The 22,625-nt window shown below is 35.0% G+C and overlaps 10 non-coding genes across 10 annotated transcripts; all 10 read left to right on the top strand.

The window, feature by feature from the left end:
* The first annotated feature begins 9,717 nt into the window (after positions 1-9,717).
* On the top strand, positions 9,718-9,790 carry TRNAT-CGU (transfer RNA threonine (anticodon CGU)). The gene has a single exon. It is a non-coding gene; the product is annotated as a tRNA-Thr (tRNA).
* Positions 9,791-10,223: 433 nt separating this feature from the next.
* Positions 10,224-10,297, top strand: TRNAT-AGU (transfer RNA threonine (anticodon AGU)). Its single transcript has one exon. It is a non-coding gene; the product is annotated as a tRNA-Thr (tRNA).
* Positions 10,298-12,776: 2,479 nt separating this feature from the next.
* On the top strand, positions 12,777-12,849 carry TRNAT-CGU (transfer RNA threonine (anticodon CGU)). Its single transcript has one exon. It is a non-coding gene; the product is annotated as a tRNA-Thr (tRNA).
* Positions 12,850-13,282: 433 nt separating this feature from the next.
* TRNAT-AGU (transfer RNA threonine (anticodon AGU)) lies at positions 13,283-13,356 on the top strand. Its single transcript has one exon. It is a non-coding gene; the product is annotated as a tRNA-Thr (tRNA).
* Positions 13,357-14,815: 1,459 nt separating this feature from the next.
* TRNAT-CGU (transfer RNA threonine (anticodon CGU)) lies at positions 14,816-14,888 on the top strand. Its single transcript has one exon. It is a non-coding gene; the product is annotated as a tRNA-Thr (tRNA).
* Positions 14,889-15,321: 433 nt separating this feature from the next.
* TRNAT-AGU (transfer RNA threonine (anticodon AGU)) lies at positions 15,322-15,395 on the top strand. Its single transcript has one exon. It is a non-coding gene; the product is annotated as a tRNA-Thr (tRNA).
* A 3,497-nt stretch (positions 15,396-18,892) lies between these two features.
* On the top strand, positions 18,893-18,965 carry TRNAT-CGU (transfer RNA threonine (anticodon CGU)). Its single transcript has one exon. It is a non-coding gene; the product is annotated as a tRNA-Thr (tRNA).
* Positions 18,966-19,398: 433 nt separating this feature from the next.
* On the top strand, positions 19,399-19,472 carry TRNAT-AGU (transfer RNA threonine (anticodon AGU)). Its single transcript has one exon. It is a non-coding gene; the product is annotated as a tRNA-Thr (tRNA).
* A 2,479-nt stretch (positions 19,473-21,951) lies between these two features.
* On the top strand, positions 21,952-22,024 carry TRNAT-CGU (transfer RNA threonine (anticodon CGU)). Its single transcript has one exon. It is a non-coding gene; the product is annotated as a tRNA-Thr (tRNA).
* A 433-nt stretch (positions 22,025-22,457) lies between these two features.
* TRNAT-AGU (transfer RNA threonine (anticodon AGU)) lies at positions 22,458-22,531 on the top strand. Its single transcript has one exon. It is a non-coding gene; the product is annotated as a tRNA-Thr (tRNA).
* Positions 22,532-22,625: the final 94 nt, after the last annotated feature.

Below are 22,625 nucleotides of genomic sequence, written 5' to 3'. Positions count from 1 at the left end.
AGGTTTCCCTAGGTGCCGGCAGGGCTCGGGTTCAAAAACTACAGCTAGTCACTTTGCCAAAAAAGGGTCATTTTTCACTGCAAAATTGAGGTGTGACCACGTTGCGTTTTGCGCCATTTCCTGCCGCGGGCACTAGGCCGACCCGCACAAGTGAGGTACCATTTTTCTCGTAGGACTTTGGGGAACGCGGGGTGGGTGGAAATTTGTGGATCCACGCAGATTCCAGAACTTTCCATCCCAGAAATGTGGGGAAAATGTGTTTTTTTTGTCAATTTTTTACGTTTGCAAGGGATTCTGGGTAACAGACCATGGTGGGAGGCAGTCAAGTCACCCCATCCTGGATTCCCCTGGGTGTCTAGTTTTCAAAAATGTATAGGTTTGCTAGGTTTCCCTAGGTGCCGGCAGGGCTAGGGTTCAAAATCTACAGCTAGTCACTTTGCCAAAAAAAGGGTCATTTTTCACTGCAAAACCACGTTGCGTTTTGTGCCGTTTCCTGTCGCGGGCACTATGCCGACCCGCACAAGTGAGGTACCATTTTTCTCGTAGGACTTTGGGGAACGCGGGGTGGGTGGAAAATTGTGGATCCACGCAGATTCCAGAACTTTCCATCCCAGAAATGTGGGGAAAATGTGTTTTTTTTGTCAATTTTTTACGTTTGCAAGGGATTCTGGGTAACAGACCATGGTGGGAGGCAGTCAAGTCACCCCATCCTGGATTCCCCTGGGTGTCTAGTTTTCAAAAATGTATAGGTTTGCTAGGTTTCCCTAGGTGCCGACAGGGCTAGGGTTCAAAATCTACAGCTAGTCACTTTGCCAAAAAAAGGGTCATTTTTCACTGCAAAACCACGTTGCGTTTTGCGCCGTTTCCTGTCGCGGGCACTAGGCCGACCCGCACAAGTGAGGTACCATGTTTCTCATAGGACTTTGGGGAATGCGGGGTGGGTGGAAATTTGTGGATCCACGCAGATTCCAGAACTTTCCATCCCAGAAATGTGGGGAAAATGTGTTTTTTTGTCAATTTTTTACGTTTGCAAGGGATTCTGGGTAACAGACCATGGTGGGAGGCAGTCAAGTCACCCCATCCTGGATTCCGCTGGGTGTCTAGTTTTCAAAAATATATAGGTTTGCTAGGTTTCCCTAGGTGCCGGCAGGGCTAGGGTTCAAAAACTACAGCTAGTCACTTTGCCAAAAAAGGGTCATTTTTCACTGCAAAATTGAGGTGTGACCACGTTGCGTTTTGCGCCATTTCCTGTCGCGGGCACTAGGCCGACCCGCACAAGTGAGGTACCATTTTTCTCGTAGGACGTTGGGGAACGCGGGGTGGGTGGGAATTTGTGGATCCACGCAGATTCCAGAACTTTCCATCCCAGAAATGTGGGGAAAATGTGTTTTTTTGGTCAATTTTTTACGTTTGCAAGGGATTCTGGATAACAGACCATGGTGGGAGGCAGTCAAGTCACCCCATCCTGGATTCCCCTGGGTGTCTAGTTTTCAAAAATGTATAGGTTTGCTAGGTTTCCCTAGGTGCCAGCAGGGCTAGGGTTCAAAAACTACAGCTAGTCACTTTGCCAAAAAAGGGTCATTTTTCACTGCAAAATTGAGGTGTGAGCACGTTGCGTTTTGCGCCATTTCCTGTCGCGGGCACTAGGCCGACCCGCACAAGTGAGGTACCATTTTTCTCGTAGGACTTTGGGGAACGCGGGGTGGGTGGAAATTTGTGGATCCACGCAGATTCCAGAACTTTCCATCCCAGAAATGTGGGGAAAATGTGTTTTTTTTGTCAATTTTTTACGTTTGCAAGGGATTCTGGGTAACAGACCATGGTGGGAGGCAGTCAAGTCACCCCATCCTGGATTCCCCTGGGTGTCTAGTTTTCAAAAATGTATAGGTTTGCTAGGTTTCCCTAGGTGCCGGCAGGGCTAGGGTTCAAAATCTACAGCTAGTCACTTTGCCAAAAAAAGGGTCATTTTTCACTACAAAACCACGTTGCGTTTTGCGCCGTTTCCTGTCGCGGGCACTATGCCGACCCGCACAAGTGAGGTACCATTTTTCTCGTAGGACTTTGGGGAACGCGGGGTGGGTGGAAATTTGTGGATCCACGCAGATTCCAGAACTTTCCATCACAGAAATGTGGGGAAAATGTGTTTTTTTTGTCAATTTTTTACGTTTGCAAGGGATTCTGGGTAACAGACCATGGTGGGAGGCAGTCAAGTCACCCCATCCTGGATTCCCCTGGGTGTCTAGTTTTCAAAAATGTATAGGTTTTCTAGGTTTCCCTAGGTGCCGGCAGGGCTAGGGTTCAAAAACTACAGCTAGTCACTTTGCCAAAAAAGGGTCATTTTTCACTGCAAAATTGAGGTGTGACCACGTTGCGTTTTGCGCCATTTCCTGTCGCGGGCACTAGGCCGACCCGCACAAGTGAGGTACCATTTTTCTCGTAGGACTTTGGGGAACGCGGGGTGGGTGGAAATTTGTGGATCCACGCAGATTCCAGAACTTTCCATCCCAGAAATGTGGGGAAAATGTGTTTTTTTTGTCAATTTTTTACGTTTGCAAGGGATTCTGGGTAACAGACCATGCTGGGAGGCAGTCAAGTCACCCCATCCTGGATTCCCCTGGGTGTCTAGTTTTCAAAAATGTATAGGTTTGCTAGGTTTAACTAGGTGCCGGCAGGGCTAGGGTTCAAAATCTACAGCTAGTCACTTTGCCAAAAAAAGGGTCATTTTTCACTGCAAAACCACGTTGCGTTTTGCGCCGTTTCCTGTCGCGGGCACTATGCCGACCCGCACAAGTGAGGTACCATTTTTCTCGTAGGACTTTGGGGAACGCGGGGTGGGTGGAAAATTGTGGATCCACGCAGATTCCAGAACTTTCCATCCCAGAAATGTGGGGAAAATGTGTTTTTTTTGTCAATTTTTTATGTTTGCAAGGGATTCTGGGTAACAGACCATGGTGGGAGGCAGTCAAGTCACCCCATCCTGGATTCCCCTGGGTGTCTAGTTTTCAAAAATGTATAGGTTTGCTAGGTTTCTCTAGGTGCCGACAGGGCTAGGGTTCAAAATCTACAGCTAGTCACTTTGCCAAAAAAAGGGTCATTTTTCACTGCAAAACCACGTTGCGTTTTGCGCCGTTTCCTGTCGCAGGCACTAGGCCGACCCGCACAAGTGAGGTACCATTTTTCTCGTAGGACTTTGGGGAACGCGGGGTGGGTGGAAATTTGTGGATCCACGCAGATTCCAGAACTTTCCATCCCAGAAATGTGGGGAAAATGTGTTTTTTTTGTCAATTTTTTACGTTTGCAAGGGATTCTGGGTAACAGACCATGGTAGGAGGCAGTCAAGTCACCCCATCCTGGATTCCCCTGGGTGTCTAGTTTTCAAAAATGTATAGGTTTGCTAGGTTTCCCTAGGTGCCGGCAGGGCTAGGTTTCAAAATCTACAGCTAGTCACTTTGCCAAAAAAAGGGTCATTTTTCACTGCAAAACCACGTTGCGTTTTGCGCCGTTTCCTGTCGCGGGCACTATGCCGACCCGCACAAGTGAGGTACCATTTTTCTCGTAGGACTTTGGGGAATGCGGGGTGGGTGGAAAATTGTGGATCCACGCAGATTCCAGAACTTTCCATCCCAGAAATGTGGGGAAAATGTGTTTTTTTTGTCAATTTTTTACGTTTGCAAGGGATTCTGGGTAACAGACCATGGTGGGAGGCAGTCAAGTCACCCCATCCTGGATTCCCCTGGGTGTCTAGTTTTCAAAAATGTATAGGTTTGCTAGGTTTCCCTAGGTGCCAACAGGGCTAGGGTTAAAAATCTACAGCTAGTCACTTTGCCAAAAAAAGGGTCATTTTTCACTGCAAAACCACGTTGCGTTTTGCGCCGTTTCCTGTCGCGGGCACTATGCCGACCCGCACAAGTGAGGTACCATTTTTCTCGTAGGACTTTGGGGAACGCGGGGTGGGTGGAAATTTGTGGATCCACGCAGATTCCAGAACTTTCCATCACAGAAATGTGGGGAAAATGTGTTTTTTTTGTCAATTTTTTACGTTTGCAAGGGATTCTGGGTAACAGACCATGGTGGGAGGCAGTCAAGTCACCCCATCCTGGATTCCCCTGGGTGTCTAGTTTTCAAAAATGTATAGGTTTGCTAGGTTTCCCTAGGTGCCGGCAGGGCTAGGGTTCAAAATCTACAGCTAGTCACTTTGCCAAAAAAAGGGTCATTTTTCACTGCAAAACCACGTTGAGTTTTGCGCCGTTTCCTGTCGCGGGCACTATGCCGACCCACACAAGTGAGGTACCATTTTTCTCGTAGGACTTTGGGGAACGCGGGGTGGGTGGAAATTTGTGGATCCACGCAGATTCCAGAACTTTCCATCACAGAAATGTGGGGAAAATGTATTTTTTTTGTCAATTTTTTACGTTTGCAAGGGATTCTGGGTAACAGACCATGGTGGGAGGCAGTCAAGTCACCCCATCCTGGATTCCCCTGGGTGTCTAGTTTTCAAAAATGTATAGGTTTGCTAGGTTTCCCTAGGTGCCGGCAGGGCTAGGGTTCAAAAACTACAGCTAGACTCTTCGCAAATAAAGTGTAAATTTTCAATGTGAAAATGTGGTGCGTTCACCTTAGGTTTTGAGCCACTTCCTGTCGTGGGCACTATGCCTACCCACACAAGTGAGGTACCATTTTTATCAGGAGACTTAGGGTAGTTCAAATTTGTAAAGCAACTGTTATTACCTATTGATTTTTGATGCATTTCTCCCTTTCAAATGAAAGACATTGTGTAAAAAAAAAGTCATTTTGAAAAATGACCAATAATTGTCATGCAAATATGAGTATTCCCAATTTCGAAAATGTGCAAATATGCACTGTTTCTAAACTCTGTAATTTGTTCCCATTTCAGAAATACATAGGTGACTTTCATACCGATTTTTCCATGTATACATTTTCCCACAATAATTGCTATATACCCGGAACAAAAAAAAAAAACATTACAAAATGCTGCTCAGTTTTCTACTCTGGGTTCGTTGGGCTCTTGGTGAACCTACAAGTCCTATATGTCCCCACAACCAGGAAGGTCCACCGGATGTAACGGTACATTGCTTTCAAAGAGATGTCATAATTCGAAGAAGTTACAGGTGAAAACGTTGAATCAAAATGCTGCTTTTTTCAACAAATTTTTAATTTTTCCTATATATACCTGTAAGTTTCTATAAAGAAACCTTGATGGATCTACACAAATGACCCCTTGCTGAATTCCGAATTTTGTCTACTTTTCAAAAATGTATAGCTTTCCAGGATCCATTATTGTTTTTGTACCCATTTCTACCGTTAACTGGAAGGAGGTTGAAAGCACAAAAAGTAGCAAAAATAGGGTATGTCCCAGAAAAATGCCAAAACTGTGTGAAAAATGTTGGTTTTCTGACAAAATTCTGTCATTTCCTAAAAGCTGGAGAAATGGTGATTTCAGCCCCACAAACCCTTTTTTGATACCATTCGCAGAGAAAAACCCAAAAGCTTTCATTTGCAGCCCGTTTTTCCAATTTGTCACAAAAAAAACAAAATTTTGCTGTATTTTGACTAATTTCTGGGAACCCTGTAGGAGAATCCACAAACCCTGGGTACCATTAGAATCCCCAAGATGTTGGAAGAAAAGGACGCAAATTTGGCATGGATACCTAATGTGGTCAAAAAGTTACAGGGGCCTAAGCGCGCACTACCCCAAATAGCCCAAAAAAGGCTTAGCACAGGAGGGGAAAAGTCCTAGCAGCGAAGGGGTTAAAAAGAAAAGTGTTGTTCTGTGAACATTAGAAGGGGTCATCTTAAATTGAAAAACAAAAAAACGTGGTATTGTGAAGATTTTCAAAGTAATACTTTGAATGAAAAAGGGAAAAAAGAGTGACAAAGAGCAAAATAGAGATAAAAAATCATTTTAGAGTTGAATTCAAGTAATGCATTCTTAAAGAAGGCATAATTAAAACATTTATGAACAGGATAAGCAATATATCAATGAGGTGTTTATAAATAGGATCAGTATCCTCGTCTAAACTATTTGAGTAGTGCGTTTTCTGAGCTGAGAAATGATTATGAAAGTGAAAAACTCAGGTTTCTCTTGAACACCATATGGCAAACTGTTGCTTAAAGCATTTTCGACAGGGTGCTGTGGCTTAGCTGGTTAAAGCGCCTGTCTAGTAAACAGGAGATCCTGAGTTCAAATCTCAGCAGTGACTTGCTTTCCTAATTCTTAAATAAAAAAATATTTTCATTAAGTCGTCCTGCGATTCAATTAAATTAGAAAAGTCTGATTTATCTTTCGGTTGAACAGATCATCTGAAACCTCATAAAAACTGAAAGTGTTTTCAATATTATAGTAACAATACTGTGATTGCAAAATCAAAAAGGTATTTCAATGAGCAAGAGGCAGATGAAATAAGACCCTAGATTTGACCAATATTGATGAATATATGTAAAACACTTATTTATAAACTATTCAAAATATGGGATTGAGTTTAAAATGTGTTCTTTTTTAATACAACATAGCTATTCTTGTTTACAGATTAGGAATCCTTGCTTGTTTAACATTAGAATACATATTAAGACACTTTAACACAGGCACAGAATTTGATCACCAATACTAAATTAATGATCCCTTCGTTATCACAAAAGTAGGTGCTGTGGCTAGGTGCTTAAAGCGCCTGTCTCGTAAACAGGAAATCCTGAGTTCAAATCTCAGCAGCACCTTATTATTGGTCCTTACATGTAAAAATAATTTTCATCACGCAAATGTTTAATACATTTTAAAAAGAAAAGTGTTGTTCTGTGAACATTAGAATGGGTCATCTTAAATTGAAAAACTAAAAAACGTGGTATTGTGAAGATTTTCAAAGTAATGCTTTGAATTAAAAAGGGAAAAAAGAGTGACAAAGAGCAAAATAGAGATAAAAAATCATTCTAAAGTTGAAATCAAGTAATGCATTCTTAAAGAAGGCATAATTAAAACATTTATGAACAGGATAAGCAATATATCAATGAGGTGTTTATCAATAGGATCAGTATCCTCGTCTAAAGTAGTTGAGTAGAGCGTTTTCTGAACTGAGAAATGATTATGAAAGTGAAAAACTCAAGATTCTCTTGAACACCATACGGCAAACAATTCCTGAAAGCATTTTCAAGAGGGTGCTGTGGTTTAGCTGGTTAAAGCGCCTGTCTAGTAAACAGGAGATCCTGAGTTTAAATCTCAGCAGTGACTTGCTTTCCTCATTCTTAAATAAAAAACTATTTTCATTAATTCGTCCTCCGATTCAATTCAGTTAGAAAAGTCTGATTTATCTTTCGGTTGAACAGATCATCTTAAACCTAATAAAAACTGAAAGTGTTTTCAATATTATAGTAACAATACTGTGATTGCAAAATCAAAAAGGTATTTCAATGAGCAAGAGGCAGATGAAATATAACCCTAGATTTGAGCAATATTGATGCATATATGTAAAACACTTATTTATGAACTATTCAAAATATGGGATTGAGTTTAAAATGTGTTCTTTTTTAATACAACATAGGTATTCTTGTTTACAGATTAGGAATCCTTGCTTGTTTAACATTAGAATACATATTAAGACACTTTAACACAGGCACAGAATTTGATCAACAAAACTAAATTAATGATCCCTTCAGTATTACTAAAATAGGAGCTGTGGCTAAGTGGTTAAAGCGCCTGTCTCATAAACAGGAAATCCTGAGTTCAAATCTCAGCAGCACCTTATTATTGGTCCTTACATGTAAAAATAATTTTCATCACGCAAATGTTTAATACATTTTAAAAAGAAAAGTGTTGTTCTGTGAACATTAGAATGGGTCATCTTAAATTGAAAAACAAAAAAACGTGGTATTGTGAAGATTTTCAAAGTAATGCTTTGAATGAAAAAGGGAAAAAAGAGTGACAAAGAGCAAAATAGAGATAAAAAATCATTCTAGAGTTGAATTCAAGTAATGCATTCTTAAAGAAGGCATGATTAAAACATTTATGAACAAGATAAGCAATATATCAATGAGGTGTTTATGAATAGGATCAGTATCCTCATCTAAAGTAGTTGAGTAGAGCGTTTTCTGAACTGAGAAATGATTATGAAAGTGAAAAACTCAGGATTCTCTTGAACACCATATGGCAAACTGTTCCTTAAAGCATTTTCAAGAGGGTGCTGTGGCTTAGCTGGTTAAAGCGCCTGTCTAGTAAACAGGAGATCCTGAATTCAAATCTCAGCATTGCCTTGCTTTCCTCATTCTTATATAAAAAACTATTTTCATTAATTCGTCCTGCGATTCAATTAACTTAGAAAAGTCTGATTTATCTTTCGGTTGAACAGATCATCTTAAACCTAATAAAAACTGAAAGTGTTTTCAATATTATAATAAAAATACTGTGATTGCAAAAATCAAAAAGGTATTTCAATGAGCAAGAGGCAGATGAAATATAACCCTAGATTTGAGCAATATTGATGAATATATGTAAAACACTTATTTATGAACTATTCAAAATATGGGATTGAGTTTAAAATGTGTTCTTTTGTAATACAACATAGCTATTCTTGTTTACAGATTAGGAATCCTTGCTTGTTTAACATTAGAATACATATTAAGACACTTTAACACAGGCACAGAATTTGATCACCAATACTAAATTAATGATCCCTTCTGTATCACTAAAATAGGTGCTGTGGCTAAGTGGTTGAAGCGTTTGTCTCGTAAACAGGAAATCCTGAGTTCATATCTCAGCAGCACCTTATTATTGGTCCTTACATGTACAAATAATTTTCATCACGCAAATGTTTAATACATTTTAAAAAGAAAAGTGTTGTTCTGTGAACATTAGAATGGGTCATCTTAAATTGAAAAACAAAAAAACGTGGTATTGTGAAGATTTTCAAAGTAATGCTTTGAATGAAAAAGGGAAAAAAGAGTGACAAAGAGCAAAATAGAGATAAAAAATCATTCCAGAGTTGAAATCAAGTAATGCATTCTTAAAGAAGGCATAATTAAAACATTTATGAACAGGATAAGCAATATATCAATGAGGTGTTTATCAATAGGATCAGTATCCTCGTCTAAAGTAGTTGAGTAGAGCGTTTTCTGAACTGAGAAATGATTATGAAAGTGAAAAACTCAAGATTCTCTTGAACACCATACGGCAAACAATTCCTGAAAGCATTTTCAAGAGGGTGCTGTGGTTTAGCTGGTTAAAGCGCCTGTCTAGTAAACAGGAGATCCTGAGTTTAAATCTCAGCAGTGACTTGCTTTCCTCATTCTTAAATAAAAAACTATTTTCATTAATTCGTCCTCCGATTCAATTCAGTTAGAAAAGTCTGATTTATCTTTCGGTTGAACAGATCATCTTAAACCTAATAAAAACTGAAAGTGTTTTCAATATTATAGTAACAATACTGTGATTGCAAAATCAAAAAGGTATTTCAATGAGCAAGAGGCAGATGAAATATAACCCTAGATTTGAGCAATATTGATGCATATATGTAAAACACTTATTTATGAACTATTCAAAATATGGGATTGAGTTTAAAATGTGTTCTTTTTAAATACAACATAGCTATTCTTGTTTACAGATTAGGAATCCTTGCTTGTTTAACATTAGAATACATATTAAGACACTTTAACACAGGCACAGAATTTGATCACCAATACTAAATTAATGATCCCTTCTACATCACTAAAGTAGGTGCTGTGGCTAAGTGGTTAAAGCGCCTGTCTCGTAAACAGGAAATCCTGAGTTGAAATCTCAGCAGCACCTTATTATTGGTCCTTACATGTAAAAATAATTTTCATCACGCAAATGTTTAATACATTTTAAAAAGAAAAGTGTTGTTCTGTGAACATTAGAATGGGTCATCTTAAATTGAAAAACAAAAAAACGTGGTATTGTGAAGATTTTCAAAGTAATGCTTTGAATGAAAAAGGAAAAAAGATTGACAAAGAGCAAAATAGAAATAAAAAATCATTCTAGAGTTAAATTCAAGTAATGCATTCTTAAAGAAGGCATGATTAAAACATTTATGAACAAGAGAAGCAATATATCAATGAGGTGTTTATGAATAGGATAAGTATCCTCATCTAAAGTAGTTGAGTAGAGCGTTTTCTGAACTGAGAAATGATTATGAAAGTGAAAAACTCAGGATTCTCTTGAACACCATATGGCAAACTGTTCCTTAAATCATTTTCAAGAGGGTGCTGTGGCTCAGCTGGTTAAAGCACCTGTCTAGTAAACAGGAGATCCTGAGTTCAAATCTCAGCAGTGCCTTGCTTTCCTCATTCTTATATAAAAAACTATTTTCATTAATTCGTCCTGCGATTCAATTAACTTCGAAAAGTCTGATTTATCTTTCGGTTGAACAGATCATCTTAAACCTAATAAAAAACTGAAAGTGTTTTCAATATTATAGTAAAAATACTGTGATTGCAAAAATCAAAAAGGTATTTCAATGAGCAAGAGGCAGATGAAATATAACCCTAGATTTGAGCAATATTGATGAATATATGTAAAACACTTATTTATGAACTATTCAAAATATGGGATTGAGTTTAAAATGTGTTCTTTTGTAATACAACATAGCTATTCTTGTTTACAGATTAGGAATCCTTGCTTGTTTAACATTAGAATACATATTAAGACACTTTAACACAGGCACAGAATTTGATCAACAATACTAAATTAATGATCCCTTCAGTATTACTAAAATAGGAGCTGTGGCTAAGTGGTTAAAGCGCCTGTCTCATAAACAGGAAATCCTGAGTTCAAATCTCAGCAGCACCTTATTATTGGTCCTTACATGTAAAAATAATTTTCATCACGCAAATGTTTAATACATTTTAAAAAGAAAAGTGTTGTTCTGTGAACATTAGAATGGGTCATCTTAAATTGAAAAACAAAAAAACGTGGTATTGTGAAGATTTTCAAAGTAATGCTTTGAATGAAAAAGGGAAAAAAGAGTGACAAAGAGCAAAATAGAGATAAAAAATCATTCTAGAGTTGAATTCAAGTAATGCATTCTTAAAGAAGGCATGATTAAAACATTTATGAACAAGATAAGCAATATATCAATGAGGTGTTTATGAATAGGATCAGTATCCTCATCTAAAGTAGTTGAGTAGAGCGTTTTCTGAACTGAGAAATGATTATGAAAGTGAAAAACTCAGGATTCTCTTGAACACCATATGGCAAACTGTTCCTTAAAGCATTTTCAAGAGGGTGCTGTGGCTTAGCTGGTTAAAGCGCCTGTCTAGTAAACAGGAGATCCTGAATTCAAATCTCAGCATTGCCTTGCTTTCCTCATTCTTATATAAAAAACTATTTTCATTAATTCGTCCTGCGATTCAATTAACTTAGAAAAGTCTGATTTATCTTTCGGTTGAACAGATCATCTTAAACCTAATAAAAACTGAAAGTGTTTTCAATATTATAATAAAAATACTGTGATTGCAAAAATCAAAAAGGTATTTCAATGAGCAAGAGGCAGATGAAATATAACCCTAGATTTGAGCAATATTGATGAATATATGTAAAACACTTATTTATGAACTATTCAAAATATGGGATTGAGTTTAAAATGTGTTCTTTTGTAATACAACATAGCTATTCTTGTTTACAGATTAGGAATCCTTGCTTGTTTAACATTAGAATACATATTAAGACACTTTAACACAGGCACAGAATTTGATCACCAATACTAAATTAATGATCCCTTCTGTATCACTAAAATAGGTGCTGTGGCTAAGTGGTTGAAGCGTTTGTCTCGTAAACAGGAAATCCTGAGTTCATATCTCAGCAGCACCTTATTATTGGTCCTTACATGTACAAATAATTTTCATCACGCAAATGTTTAATACATTTTAAAAAGAAAAGTGTTGTTCTGTGAACATTAGAATGGGTCATCTTAAATTGAAAAACAAAAAAACGTGGTATTGTGAAGATTTTCAAAGTAATGCTTTGAATGAAAAAGGGAAAAAAGAGTGACAAAGAGCAAAATAGAGATAAAAAATCATTCCAGAGTTGAAATCAAGTAATGCATTCTTAAAGAAGGCATAATTAAAACATTTATGAACAGGATAAGCAATATATCAATGAGGTGTTTATCAATAGGATCAGTATCCTCGTCTAAAGTAGTTGAGTAGAGCGTTTTCTGAACTGAGAAATGATTATGAAAGTGAAAAACTCAAGATTCTCTTGAACACCATACGGCAAACAATTCCTGAAAGCATTTTCAAGAGGGTGCTGTGGTTTAGCTGGTTAAAGCGCCTGTCTAGTAAACAGGAGATCCTGAGTTTAAATCTCAGCAGTGACTTGCTTTCCTCATTCTTAAATAAAAAACTATTTTCATTAATTCGTCCTCCGATTCAATTCAGTTAGAAAAGTCTGATTTATCTTTCGGTTGAACAGATCATCTTAAACCTAATAAAAACTGAAAGTGTTTTCAATATTATAGTAACAATACTGTGATTGCAAAATCAAAAAGGTATTTCAATGAGCAAGAGGCAGATGAAATATAACCCTAGATTTGAGCAATATTGATGCATATATGTAAAACACTTATTTATGAACTATTCAAAATATGGGATTGAGTTTAAAATGTGTTCTTTTTAAATACAACATAGCTATTCTTGTTTACAGATTAGGAATCCTTGCTTGTTTAACATTAGAATACATATTAAGACACTTTAACACAGGCACAGAATTTGATCACCAATACTAAATTAATGATCCCTTCTACATCACTAAAGTAGGTGCTGTGGCTAAGTGGTTAAAGCGCCTGTCTCGTAAACAGGAAATCCTGAGTTGAAATCTCAGCAGCACCTTATTATTGGTCCTTACATGTAAAAATAATTTTCATCACGCAAATGTTTAATACATTTTAAAAAGAAAAGTGTTGTTCTGTGAACATTAGAATGGGTCATCTTAAATTGAAAAACAAAAAAACGTGGTATTGTGAAGATTTTCAAAGTAATGCTTTGAATGAAAAAGGAAAAAAGATTGACAAAGAGCAAAATAGAAATAAAAAATCATTCTAGAGTTAAATTCAAGTAATGCATTCTTAAAGAAGGCATGATTAAAACATTTATGAACAAGAGAAGCAATATATCAATGAGGTGTTTATGAATAGGATAAGTATCCTCATCTAAAGTAGTTGAGTAGAGCGTTTTCTGAACTGAGAAATGATTATGAAAGTGAAAAACTCAGGATTCTCTTGAACACCATATGGCAAACTGTTCCTTAAATCATTTTCAAGAGGGTGCTGTGGCTTAGCTGGTTAAAGCACCTGTCTAGTAAACAGGAGATCCTGAGTTCAAATCTCAGCAGTGCCTTGCTTTCCTTATTCTTATATAAAAAACTATTTTCATTAATTCGTCCTGCGATTCAATTAACTTCGAAAAGTCTGATTTATCTTTCGGTTGAACAGATCATCTTAAACCTAATAAAAAACTGAAAGTGTTTTCAATATTATAGTAAAAATACTGTGATTGCAAAAATCAAAAAGGTATTTCAATGAGCAAGAGGCAGATGAAATATAACCCTAGATTTGAGCAATATTGATGAATATATGTAAAACACTTATTTATGAACTATTCAAAATATGGGATTGAGTTTAAAATGTGCTCTTTTGTAATACAACATAGCTATTCTTGTTTACAGATTAGGAATCCTTGCTTGTTTAACATTAGAATACATATTAAGACACTTTAACACAGGCACAGAATTTGATCAACAATACTAAATTAATGATCCCTTCAGTATTACTAAAATAGGAGCTGTGGCTAAGTGGTTAAAGCGCCTGTCTCATAAACAGGAAATCCTGAGTTCAAATCTCAGCAGCACCTTATTATTGGTCCTTACATGTAAAAATAATTTTCATCACGCAAATGTTTAATACATTTTAAAAAGAAAAGTGTTGTTCTGTGAACATTAGAATGGGTCATCTTAAATTGAAAAACAAAAAAACGTGGTATTGTGAAGATTTTCAAAGTAATGCTTTGAATGAAAAAGGGAAAAAAGAGTGACAAAGAGCAAAATAGAGATAAAAAATCATTCTAGAGTTGAATTCAAGTAATGCATTCTTAAAGAAGGCATGATTAAAACATTTATGAACAAGATAAGCAATATATCAATGAGGTGTTTATGAATAGGATCAGTATCCTCATCTAAAGTAGTTGAGTAGAGCGTTTTCTGAACTGAGAAATGATTATGAAAGTGAAAAACTCAGGATTCTCTTGAACACCATATGGCAAACTGTTCCTTAAAGCATTTTCAAGAGGGTGCTGTGGCTTAGCTGGTTAAAGCGCCTGTCTAGTAAACAGGAGATCCTGAATTCAAATCTCAGCATTGCCTTGCTTTCCTCATTCTTATATAAAAAACTATTTTCATTAATTCGTCCTGCGATTCAATTAACTTAGAAAAGTCTGATTTATCTTTCGGTTGAACAGATCATCTTAAACCTAATAAAAACTGAAAGTGTTTTCAATATTATAGTAACAATACTGTGATTGCAAAATCAAAAAGGTATTTCAATGAGCAAGAGGCAGATGAAATATAACCCTAGATTTGAGCAATATTGATGCATATATGTAAAACACTTATTTATGAACTATTCAAAATATGCGATTGAGTTTAAAATGTGTTCTTTTTAAATACAACATAGCTATTCTTGTTTACAGATTAGGAATCCTTGCTTGTTTAACATTAGAATACATATTAAGACACTTTAACACAGGCACAGAATTTGATCACCAATACTAAATTAATGATCCCTTCTACATCACTAAAGTAGGTGCTGTGGCTAAGTGGTTAAAGCGCCTGTCTCGTAAACAGGAAATCCTGAGTTGAAATCTCAGCAGCACCTTATTATTGGTCCTTACATGTAAAAATAATTTTCATCACGCAAATGTTTAATACATTTTAAAAAGAAAAGTGTTGTTCTGTGAACATTAGAATGGGTCATCTTAAATTGAAAAACAAAAAAACGTGGTATTGTGAAGATTTTCAAAGTAATGCTTTGAATGAAAAAGGAAAAAAGATTGACAAAGAGCAAAATAGAAATAAAAAATCATTCTAGAGTTAAATTCAAGTAATGCATTCTTAAAGAAGGCATGATTAAAACATTTATGAACAAGAGAAGCAATATATCAATGAGGTGTTTATGAATAGGATAAGTATCCTCATTTAAAGTAGTTGAGTAGAGCGTTTTCTGAACTGAGAAATGATTATGAAAGTGAAAAACTCAGGATTCTCTTGAACACCATATGGCAAACTGTTCCTTAAATCATTTTCAAGAGGGTGCTGTGGCTTAGCTGGTTAAAGCACCTGTCTAGTAAACAGGAGATCCTGAGTTCAAATCTCAGCAGTGCCTTGCTTTCCTCATTCTTATATAAAAAACTATTTTCATTAATTCGTCCTGCGATTCAGTTAACTTCGAAAAGTCTGATTTATCTTTCGGTTGAACAGATCATCTTAAACCTAATAAAAACTGAAAGTGTTTTCAATATTATAGTAAAAATACTGTGATTGCAAAAATGAAAAAGGTATTTCAATGAGCAAGAGGCAGATGAAATATAACCCTAGATTTGAGCAATATTGATGAATATATGTAAAACACTTATTTATGAACTATTCAAAATATGGGATTGAGTTTAAAATGTGTTCTTTTGTAATACAACATAGCTATTCTTGTTTACAGATTAGGAATCCTTGCTTGTTTAACATTAGAATACATATTAAGACACTTTAACACAGGCACAGAATTTGATCACCAATACTAAATTAATGATCCCTTCTGTATCACTAAAATAGGTGCTGTGGCTAAGTGGTTGAAGCGTTTGTCTCGTAAACAGGAAATCCTGAGTTCATATCTCAGCAGCACCTTATTATTGGTCCTTACATGTACAAATAATTTTCATCACGCAAATGTTTAATACATTTTAAAAAGAAAAGTGTTGTTCTGTGAACATTAGAATGGGTCATCTTAAATTGAAATACAAAAAAACGTGGTATTGTGAAGATTTTCAAAGTAATGCTTTGAATGAAAAAGGGAAAAAAGAGTGACAAAGAGCAAAATAGAGATGAAAAATCATTCTAGAGTTGAATTCAAGTAATGGATTCTTAAAGAAGGCATAATTAAAACATTTATGAACAGGATAAGCAATATATCAATGAGGTGTTTATGAATAGGATCAGTATCCTCATCGAAAGTAGTTGAGTAGAGCGTTTTCTGAACTGAGAAATGATTATGAAAGTGAAAAACTCAGGATTCTCTTGAACACCATATGGCAAACTGTTCCTTAAAGCATTACCAAGAGGGTGCTGTGGCATAGCTGGTTAAAGCGCCTGTCTAGTAAACAGGAGATCCTGAGTTCAAATCTCAGCAGTGCTTTGCTTTCCTCATTCTTATATAAAAAACTATTTTCATTAATTCGTCCTGAGATTCAATTCAATTAGAATAGTCTGATTTATCCTTCGGTTGAACAGATCACCTTAAACCTAATAAAAACTGAAAGTGTTTTCAATATTACAGTAACAATACTGTGATTGCAAAATCAAAAAGGTATTTCAATGAGCAAGAGGCAGATGAAATATAACCCTAGATTTGAGCAATATTGATGAATATATGTAAAACATTTATTTATGAACTATTCAAAATATGGGATTGAGTTTAAAATGTGTTCTTTTTTAATACAACATAGCTATTCTTGTCTACAGATTAGGAATCCTTGCTTGTTTAACATTAGAATACATATTAAGACACTTTAACACAGGCACAGAATTCGATCACCAATACTAAATTAATGATCCCTTCTGTATCACTAAAATAGGAGCTGTGGCTAAGTGGTTAAAGCGCCTGTCTCATAAACAGGAAATCCTGAGTTCAAATCTCAGCAGCACCTTATTATTGGTCCTTACATGTAAAAATAATTTTCATCACGCAAATGTTTAATACATTTTAAAAAGAAAAGTGTTGTTCTGTGAACATTAGAATGGGTCATCTTAAATTGAAAAACAAAAAAACGTGGTATTGTGAAGATTTTCAAAGTAATGCTTTGAATGAAAAAGGGAAAAAAGAGTGACAAAGAGCAAAATAGAGATAAAAAATCATTCTAGAGTTGAATTCAAGTAATGCATTCTTAAAGAAGGCATGATTAAAACATTTATGAACAAGATAAGCAATATATCAATGAGGTGTTTATGAATAGGATCAGTATCCTCATCTAAAGTAGTTGAGTAGAGCGTTTTCTGAACTGAGAAATGATTATGAAAGTGAAAAACTCAGGATTCTCTTGAACACCATATGGCAAACTGTTCCATAAAGCATTTTCAAGAGGGTGCTGTGGCTTAGCTGGTTAAAGCGCCTGTCTAGTAAACAGGAGATCCTGAATTCAAATCTCAGCATTGCCTTGCTTTCCTCATTCTTATATAAAAAACTATTTTCATTAATTCGGCCTGCGATTCAATTAACTTAGAAAAGTCTGATTTATCTTTCGGTTGAACAGATCATCTTAAACCTAATAAAAACTGAAAGTGTTTTCAATATTATAATAAAAATACTGTGATTGCAAAAATCAAAAAGGTATTTCAATGAGCAAGAGGCAGATGAAATATAACCCTAGATTTGAGCAATATTGATGAATATATGTAAAACACTTATTTATGAACTATTCAAAATATGGGATTGAGTTTAAAATGTGTTCTTTTGTAATACAACATAGCTATTCTTGTTTACAGATTAGGAATCCTTGCTTGTTTAACATTAGAATACATATTAAGACACTTTAACACAGGCACAGAATTTGATCACCAATACTAAATTAATGATCCCTTCTGTATCACTAAAATAGGTGCTGTGGCTAAGTGGTTGAAGCGTTTGTCTCGTAAACAGGAACTTCTGAGTTCATATCTCAGCAGCACCTTATTATTGGTCCTTACATGTACAAATAATTTTCATCACGCAAATGTTTAATACATTTTAAAAAGAAAAGTGTTGTTCTGTGAACATTAGAATGGGTCATCTTAAATTGAAAAACAAAAAAACGTGGTATTGTGAAGATTTTCAAAGTAATGCTTTGAATGAAAAAGGGAAAAAAGAGTGACAAAGAGCAAAATAGAGATAAAAAATCATTCCAGAGTTGAAATCAAGTAATGCATTCTTAAAGAAGGCATAATTAAAACATTTATGAACAGGATAAGCAATATATCAATGAGGTGTTTATCAATAGGATCAGTATCCTCGTCTAAAGTAGTTGAGTAGAGCGTTTTCTGAACTGAGAAATGATTATGAAAGTGAAAAACTCAAGATTCTCTTGAACACCATACGGCAAACAATTCCTGAAAGCATTTTCAAGAGGGTGCTGTGGTTTAGCTGGTTAAAGCGCCTGTCTAGTAAACAGGAGATCCTGAGTTTAAATCTCAGCAGTGACTTGCTTTCCTCATTCTTAAATAAAAAACTATTTTCATTAATTCGTCCTCCGATTCAATTCAGTTAGAAAAGTCTGATTTATCTTTCAGTTGAACAGATCATCTTAAACCTAATAAAAACTGAAAGTGTTTTCAATATTATAGTAACAATACTGTGATTGCAAAATCAAAAAGGTATTTCAATGAGCAAGAGGCAGATGAAATATAACCCTAGATTTGAGCAATATTGATGCATATATGTAAAACACTTATTTATGAACTATTCAAAATATGGGATTGAGTTTAAAATGTGTTCTTTTTAAATACAACATAGCTATTCTTGTTTACAGATTAGGAATCCTTGCTTGTTTAACATTAGAATACATATTAAGACACTTTAACACAGGCACAGAATTTGATCACCAATACTAAATTAATGATCCCTTCTACATCACTAAAGTAGGTGCTGTGGCTAAGTGGTTAAAGCGCCTGTCTCGTAAACAGGAAATCCTGAGTTGAAATCTCAGCAGCACCTTATTATTGGTCCTTACATGTAAAAATAATTTTCATCACGCAAATGTTTAATACATTTTAAAAAGAAAAGTGTTGTTCTGTGAACATTAGAATGGGTCATCTTAAATTGAAAAACAAAAAAACGTGGTATTGTGAAGATTTTCAAAGTAATGCTTTGAATGAAAAAGGAAAAAAGATTGACAAAGAGCAAAATAGAAATAAAAAATCATTCTAGAGTTAAATTCAAGTAATGCATTCTTAAAGAAGGCATGATTAAAACATTTATGAACAAGAGAAGCAATATATCAATGAGGTGTTTATGAATAGGATAAGTATCCTCATCTAAAGTAGTTGAGTAGAGCGTTTTCTGAACTGAGAAATGATTATGAAAGTGAAAAACTCAGGATTCTCTTGAACACCATATGGCAAACTGTTCCTTAAATCATTTTCAAGAGGGTGCTGTGGCTTAGCTGGTTAAAGCACCTGTCTAGTAAACAGGAGATCCTGAGTTCAAATCTCAGCAGTGCCTTGCTTTCCTCATTCTTATATAAAAAACTATTTTCATTAATTCGTCCTGCGATTCAATTAACTTCGAAAAGTCTGATTTATCTTTCGGTTGAACAGATCATCTTAAACCTAATAAAAAACTGAAAGTGTTTTCAATATTATAGTAAAAATACTGTGATTGCAAAAATCAAAAAGGTATTTCAATGAGCAAGAGGCAGATGAAATATAACCCTAGATTTGAGCAATATTGATGAATATATGTAAAACACTTATTTATGAACTATTCAAAATATGGGATTGAGTTTAAAATGTGTTCTTTTGTAATACAACATAGCTATTCTTGTTTACAGATTAGGAATCCTTGCTTGTTTAACATTAGAATACATATTAAGACACTTTAACACAGGCACAGAATTTGATCAACAATACTAAATTAATGATCCCTTCAGTATTACTAAAATAGGAGCTGTGGCTAAGTGGTTAAAGCGCCTGTCTCATAAACAGGAAATCCTGAGTTCAAATCTCAGCAGCACCTTATTATTGGTCCTTACATGTAAAAATAATTTTCATCACGCAAATGTTTAATACATTTTAAAAAGAAAAGTGTTGTTCTGTGAACATTAGAATGGGTCATCTTAAATTGAAAAACAAAAAAACGTGGTATTGTGAAGATTTTCAAAGTAATGCTTTGAATGAAAAAGGGAAAAAAGAGTGACAAAGAGCAAAATAGAGATAAAAAATCATTCTAGAGTTGAATTCAAGTAATGCATTCTTAAAGAAGGCATGATTAAAACATTTATGAACAAGATAAGCAATATATCAATGAGGTGTTTATGAATAGGATCAGTATCCTCATCTAAAGTAGTTGAGTAGAGCGTTTTCTGAACTGAGAAATGATTATGAAAGTGAAAAACTCAGGATTCTCTTGAACACCATATGGCAAACTGTTCCTTAAAGCATTTTCAAGAGGGTGCTGTGGCTTAGCTGGTTAAAGCGCCTGTCTAGTAAACAGGAGATCCTGAATTCAAATCTCAGCATTGCCTTGCTTTCCTCATTCTTATATAAAAAACTATTTTCATTAATTCGTCCTGTGATTCAATTAACTTAGAAAAGTCTGATTTATCTTTCGGTTGAACAGATCATCTTAAACCTAATAAAAACTGAAAGTGTTTTCAATATTATAATAAAAATACTGTGATTGCAAAAATCAAAAAGGTATTTCAATGAGCAAGAGGCAGATGAAATATAACCCTAGATTTGAGCAATATTGATGAATATATGTAAAACACTTATTTATGAACTATTCAAAATATGGGATTGAGTTTAAAATGTGTTCTTTTGTAATACAACATAGCTATTCTTGTTTACAGATTAGGAATCCTTGCTTGTTTAACATTAGAATACATATTAAGACACTTTAACACAGGCACAGAATTTGATCACCAATACTAAATTAATGATCCCTTCTGTATCACTAAAATAGGTGCTGTGGCTAAGTGGTTGAAGCGTTTGTCTCGTAAACAGGAAATCCTGAGTTCATATCTCAGCAGCACCTTATTATTGGTCCTTACATGTACAAATAATTTTCATCACGCAAATGTTTAATACATTTTAAAAAGAAAAGTGTTGTTCTGTGAACATTAGAATGAGTCATCTTAAATTGAAAAACAAAAAAACGTGGTATTGTGAAGATTTTCAAAGTAATGCTTTGAATGAAAAAGGGAAAAAAGAGTGACAAAGAGCAAAATAGAGATAAAAAATCATTCCAGAGTTGAAATCAAGTAATGCATTCTTAAAGAAGGCATAATTAAAACATTTATGAACAGGATAAGCAATATATCAATGAGGTGTTTATCAATAGGATCAGTATCCTCGTCTAAAGTAGTTGAGTAGAGCGTTTTCTGAACTGAGAAATGATTATGAAAGTGAAAAACTCAAGATTCTCTTGAACACCATACGGCAAACAATTCATGAAAGCATTTTCAAGAGGGTGCTGTGGTTTAGCTGGTTAAAGCGCCTGTCTAGTAAACAGGAGATCCTGAGTTTAAATCTCAGCAGTGACTTGCTTTCCTCACTCTTAAATAAAAAACTATTTTCATTAATTCGTCCTCCGATTCAATTCAGTTAGAAAAGTCTGATTTATCTTTCGGTTGAACAGATCATCTTAAACCTAATAAAAACTGAAAGTGTTTTCAATATTATAGTAACAATACTGTGATTGCAAAATCAAAAAGGTATTTCAATGAGCAAGAGGCAGATGAAATATAACCCTAGATTTGAGCAATATTGATGCATATATGTAAAACACTTATTTATGAACTATTCAAAATATGGGATTGAGTTTAAAATGTGTTCTTTTTAAATACAACATAGCTATTCTTGTTTACAGATTAGGAATCCTTGCTTGTTTAACATTAGAATACATATTAAGACACTTTAACACAGGCACAGAATTTGATCACCAATACTAAATTAATGATCCCTTCTACATCACTAAAGTAGGTGCTGTGGCTAAGTGGTTAAAGCGCCTGTCTCGTAAACAGGAAATCCTGAGTTGAAATCTCAGCAGCACCTTATTATTGGTCCTTACATGTAAAAATAATTTTCATCACGCAAATGTTTAATACATTTTAAAAAGAAAAGTGTTGTTCTGTGAACATTAGAATGGGTCATCTTAAATTGAAAAACAAAAAAACGTGGTATTGTGAAGATTTTCAAAGTAATGCTTTGAATGAAAAAGGAAAAAAGATTGACAAAGAGCAAAATAGAAATAAAAAATCATTCTAGAGTTAAATTCAAGTAATGCATTCTTAAAGAAGGCATGATTAAAACATTTATGAACAAGAGAAGCAATATATCAATGAGGTGTTTATGAATAGGATAAGTATCCTCATTTAAAGTAGTTGAGTAGAGCGTTTTCTGAACTGAGAAATGATTATGAAAGTGAAAAACTCAGGATTCTCTTGAACACCATATGGCAAACTGTTCCTTAAATCATTTTCAAGAGGGTGCTGTGGCTTAGCTGGTTAAAGCACCTGTCTAGTAAACAGGAGATCCTGAGTTCAAATCTCAGCAGTGCCTTGCTTTCCTCATTCTTATATAAAAAACTATTTTCATTAATTCGTCCTGCGATTCAATTAACTTCGAAAAGTCTGATTTATCTTTCGGTTGAACA

Source organism: Triturus cristatus, chromosome 8 (genome assembly GCF_964204655.1).
Source record: "Triturus cristatus chromosome 8, aTriCri1.1, whole genome shotgun sequence".
NCBI lineage: Eukaryota > Metazoa > Chordata > Amphibia > Caudata > Salamandridae > Triturus > Triturus cristatus.
This window is presented reverse-complemented; position numbering and strand designations above follow the sequence as displayed.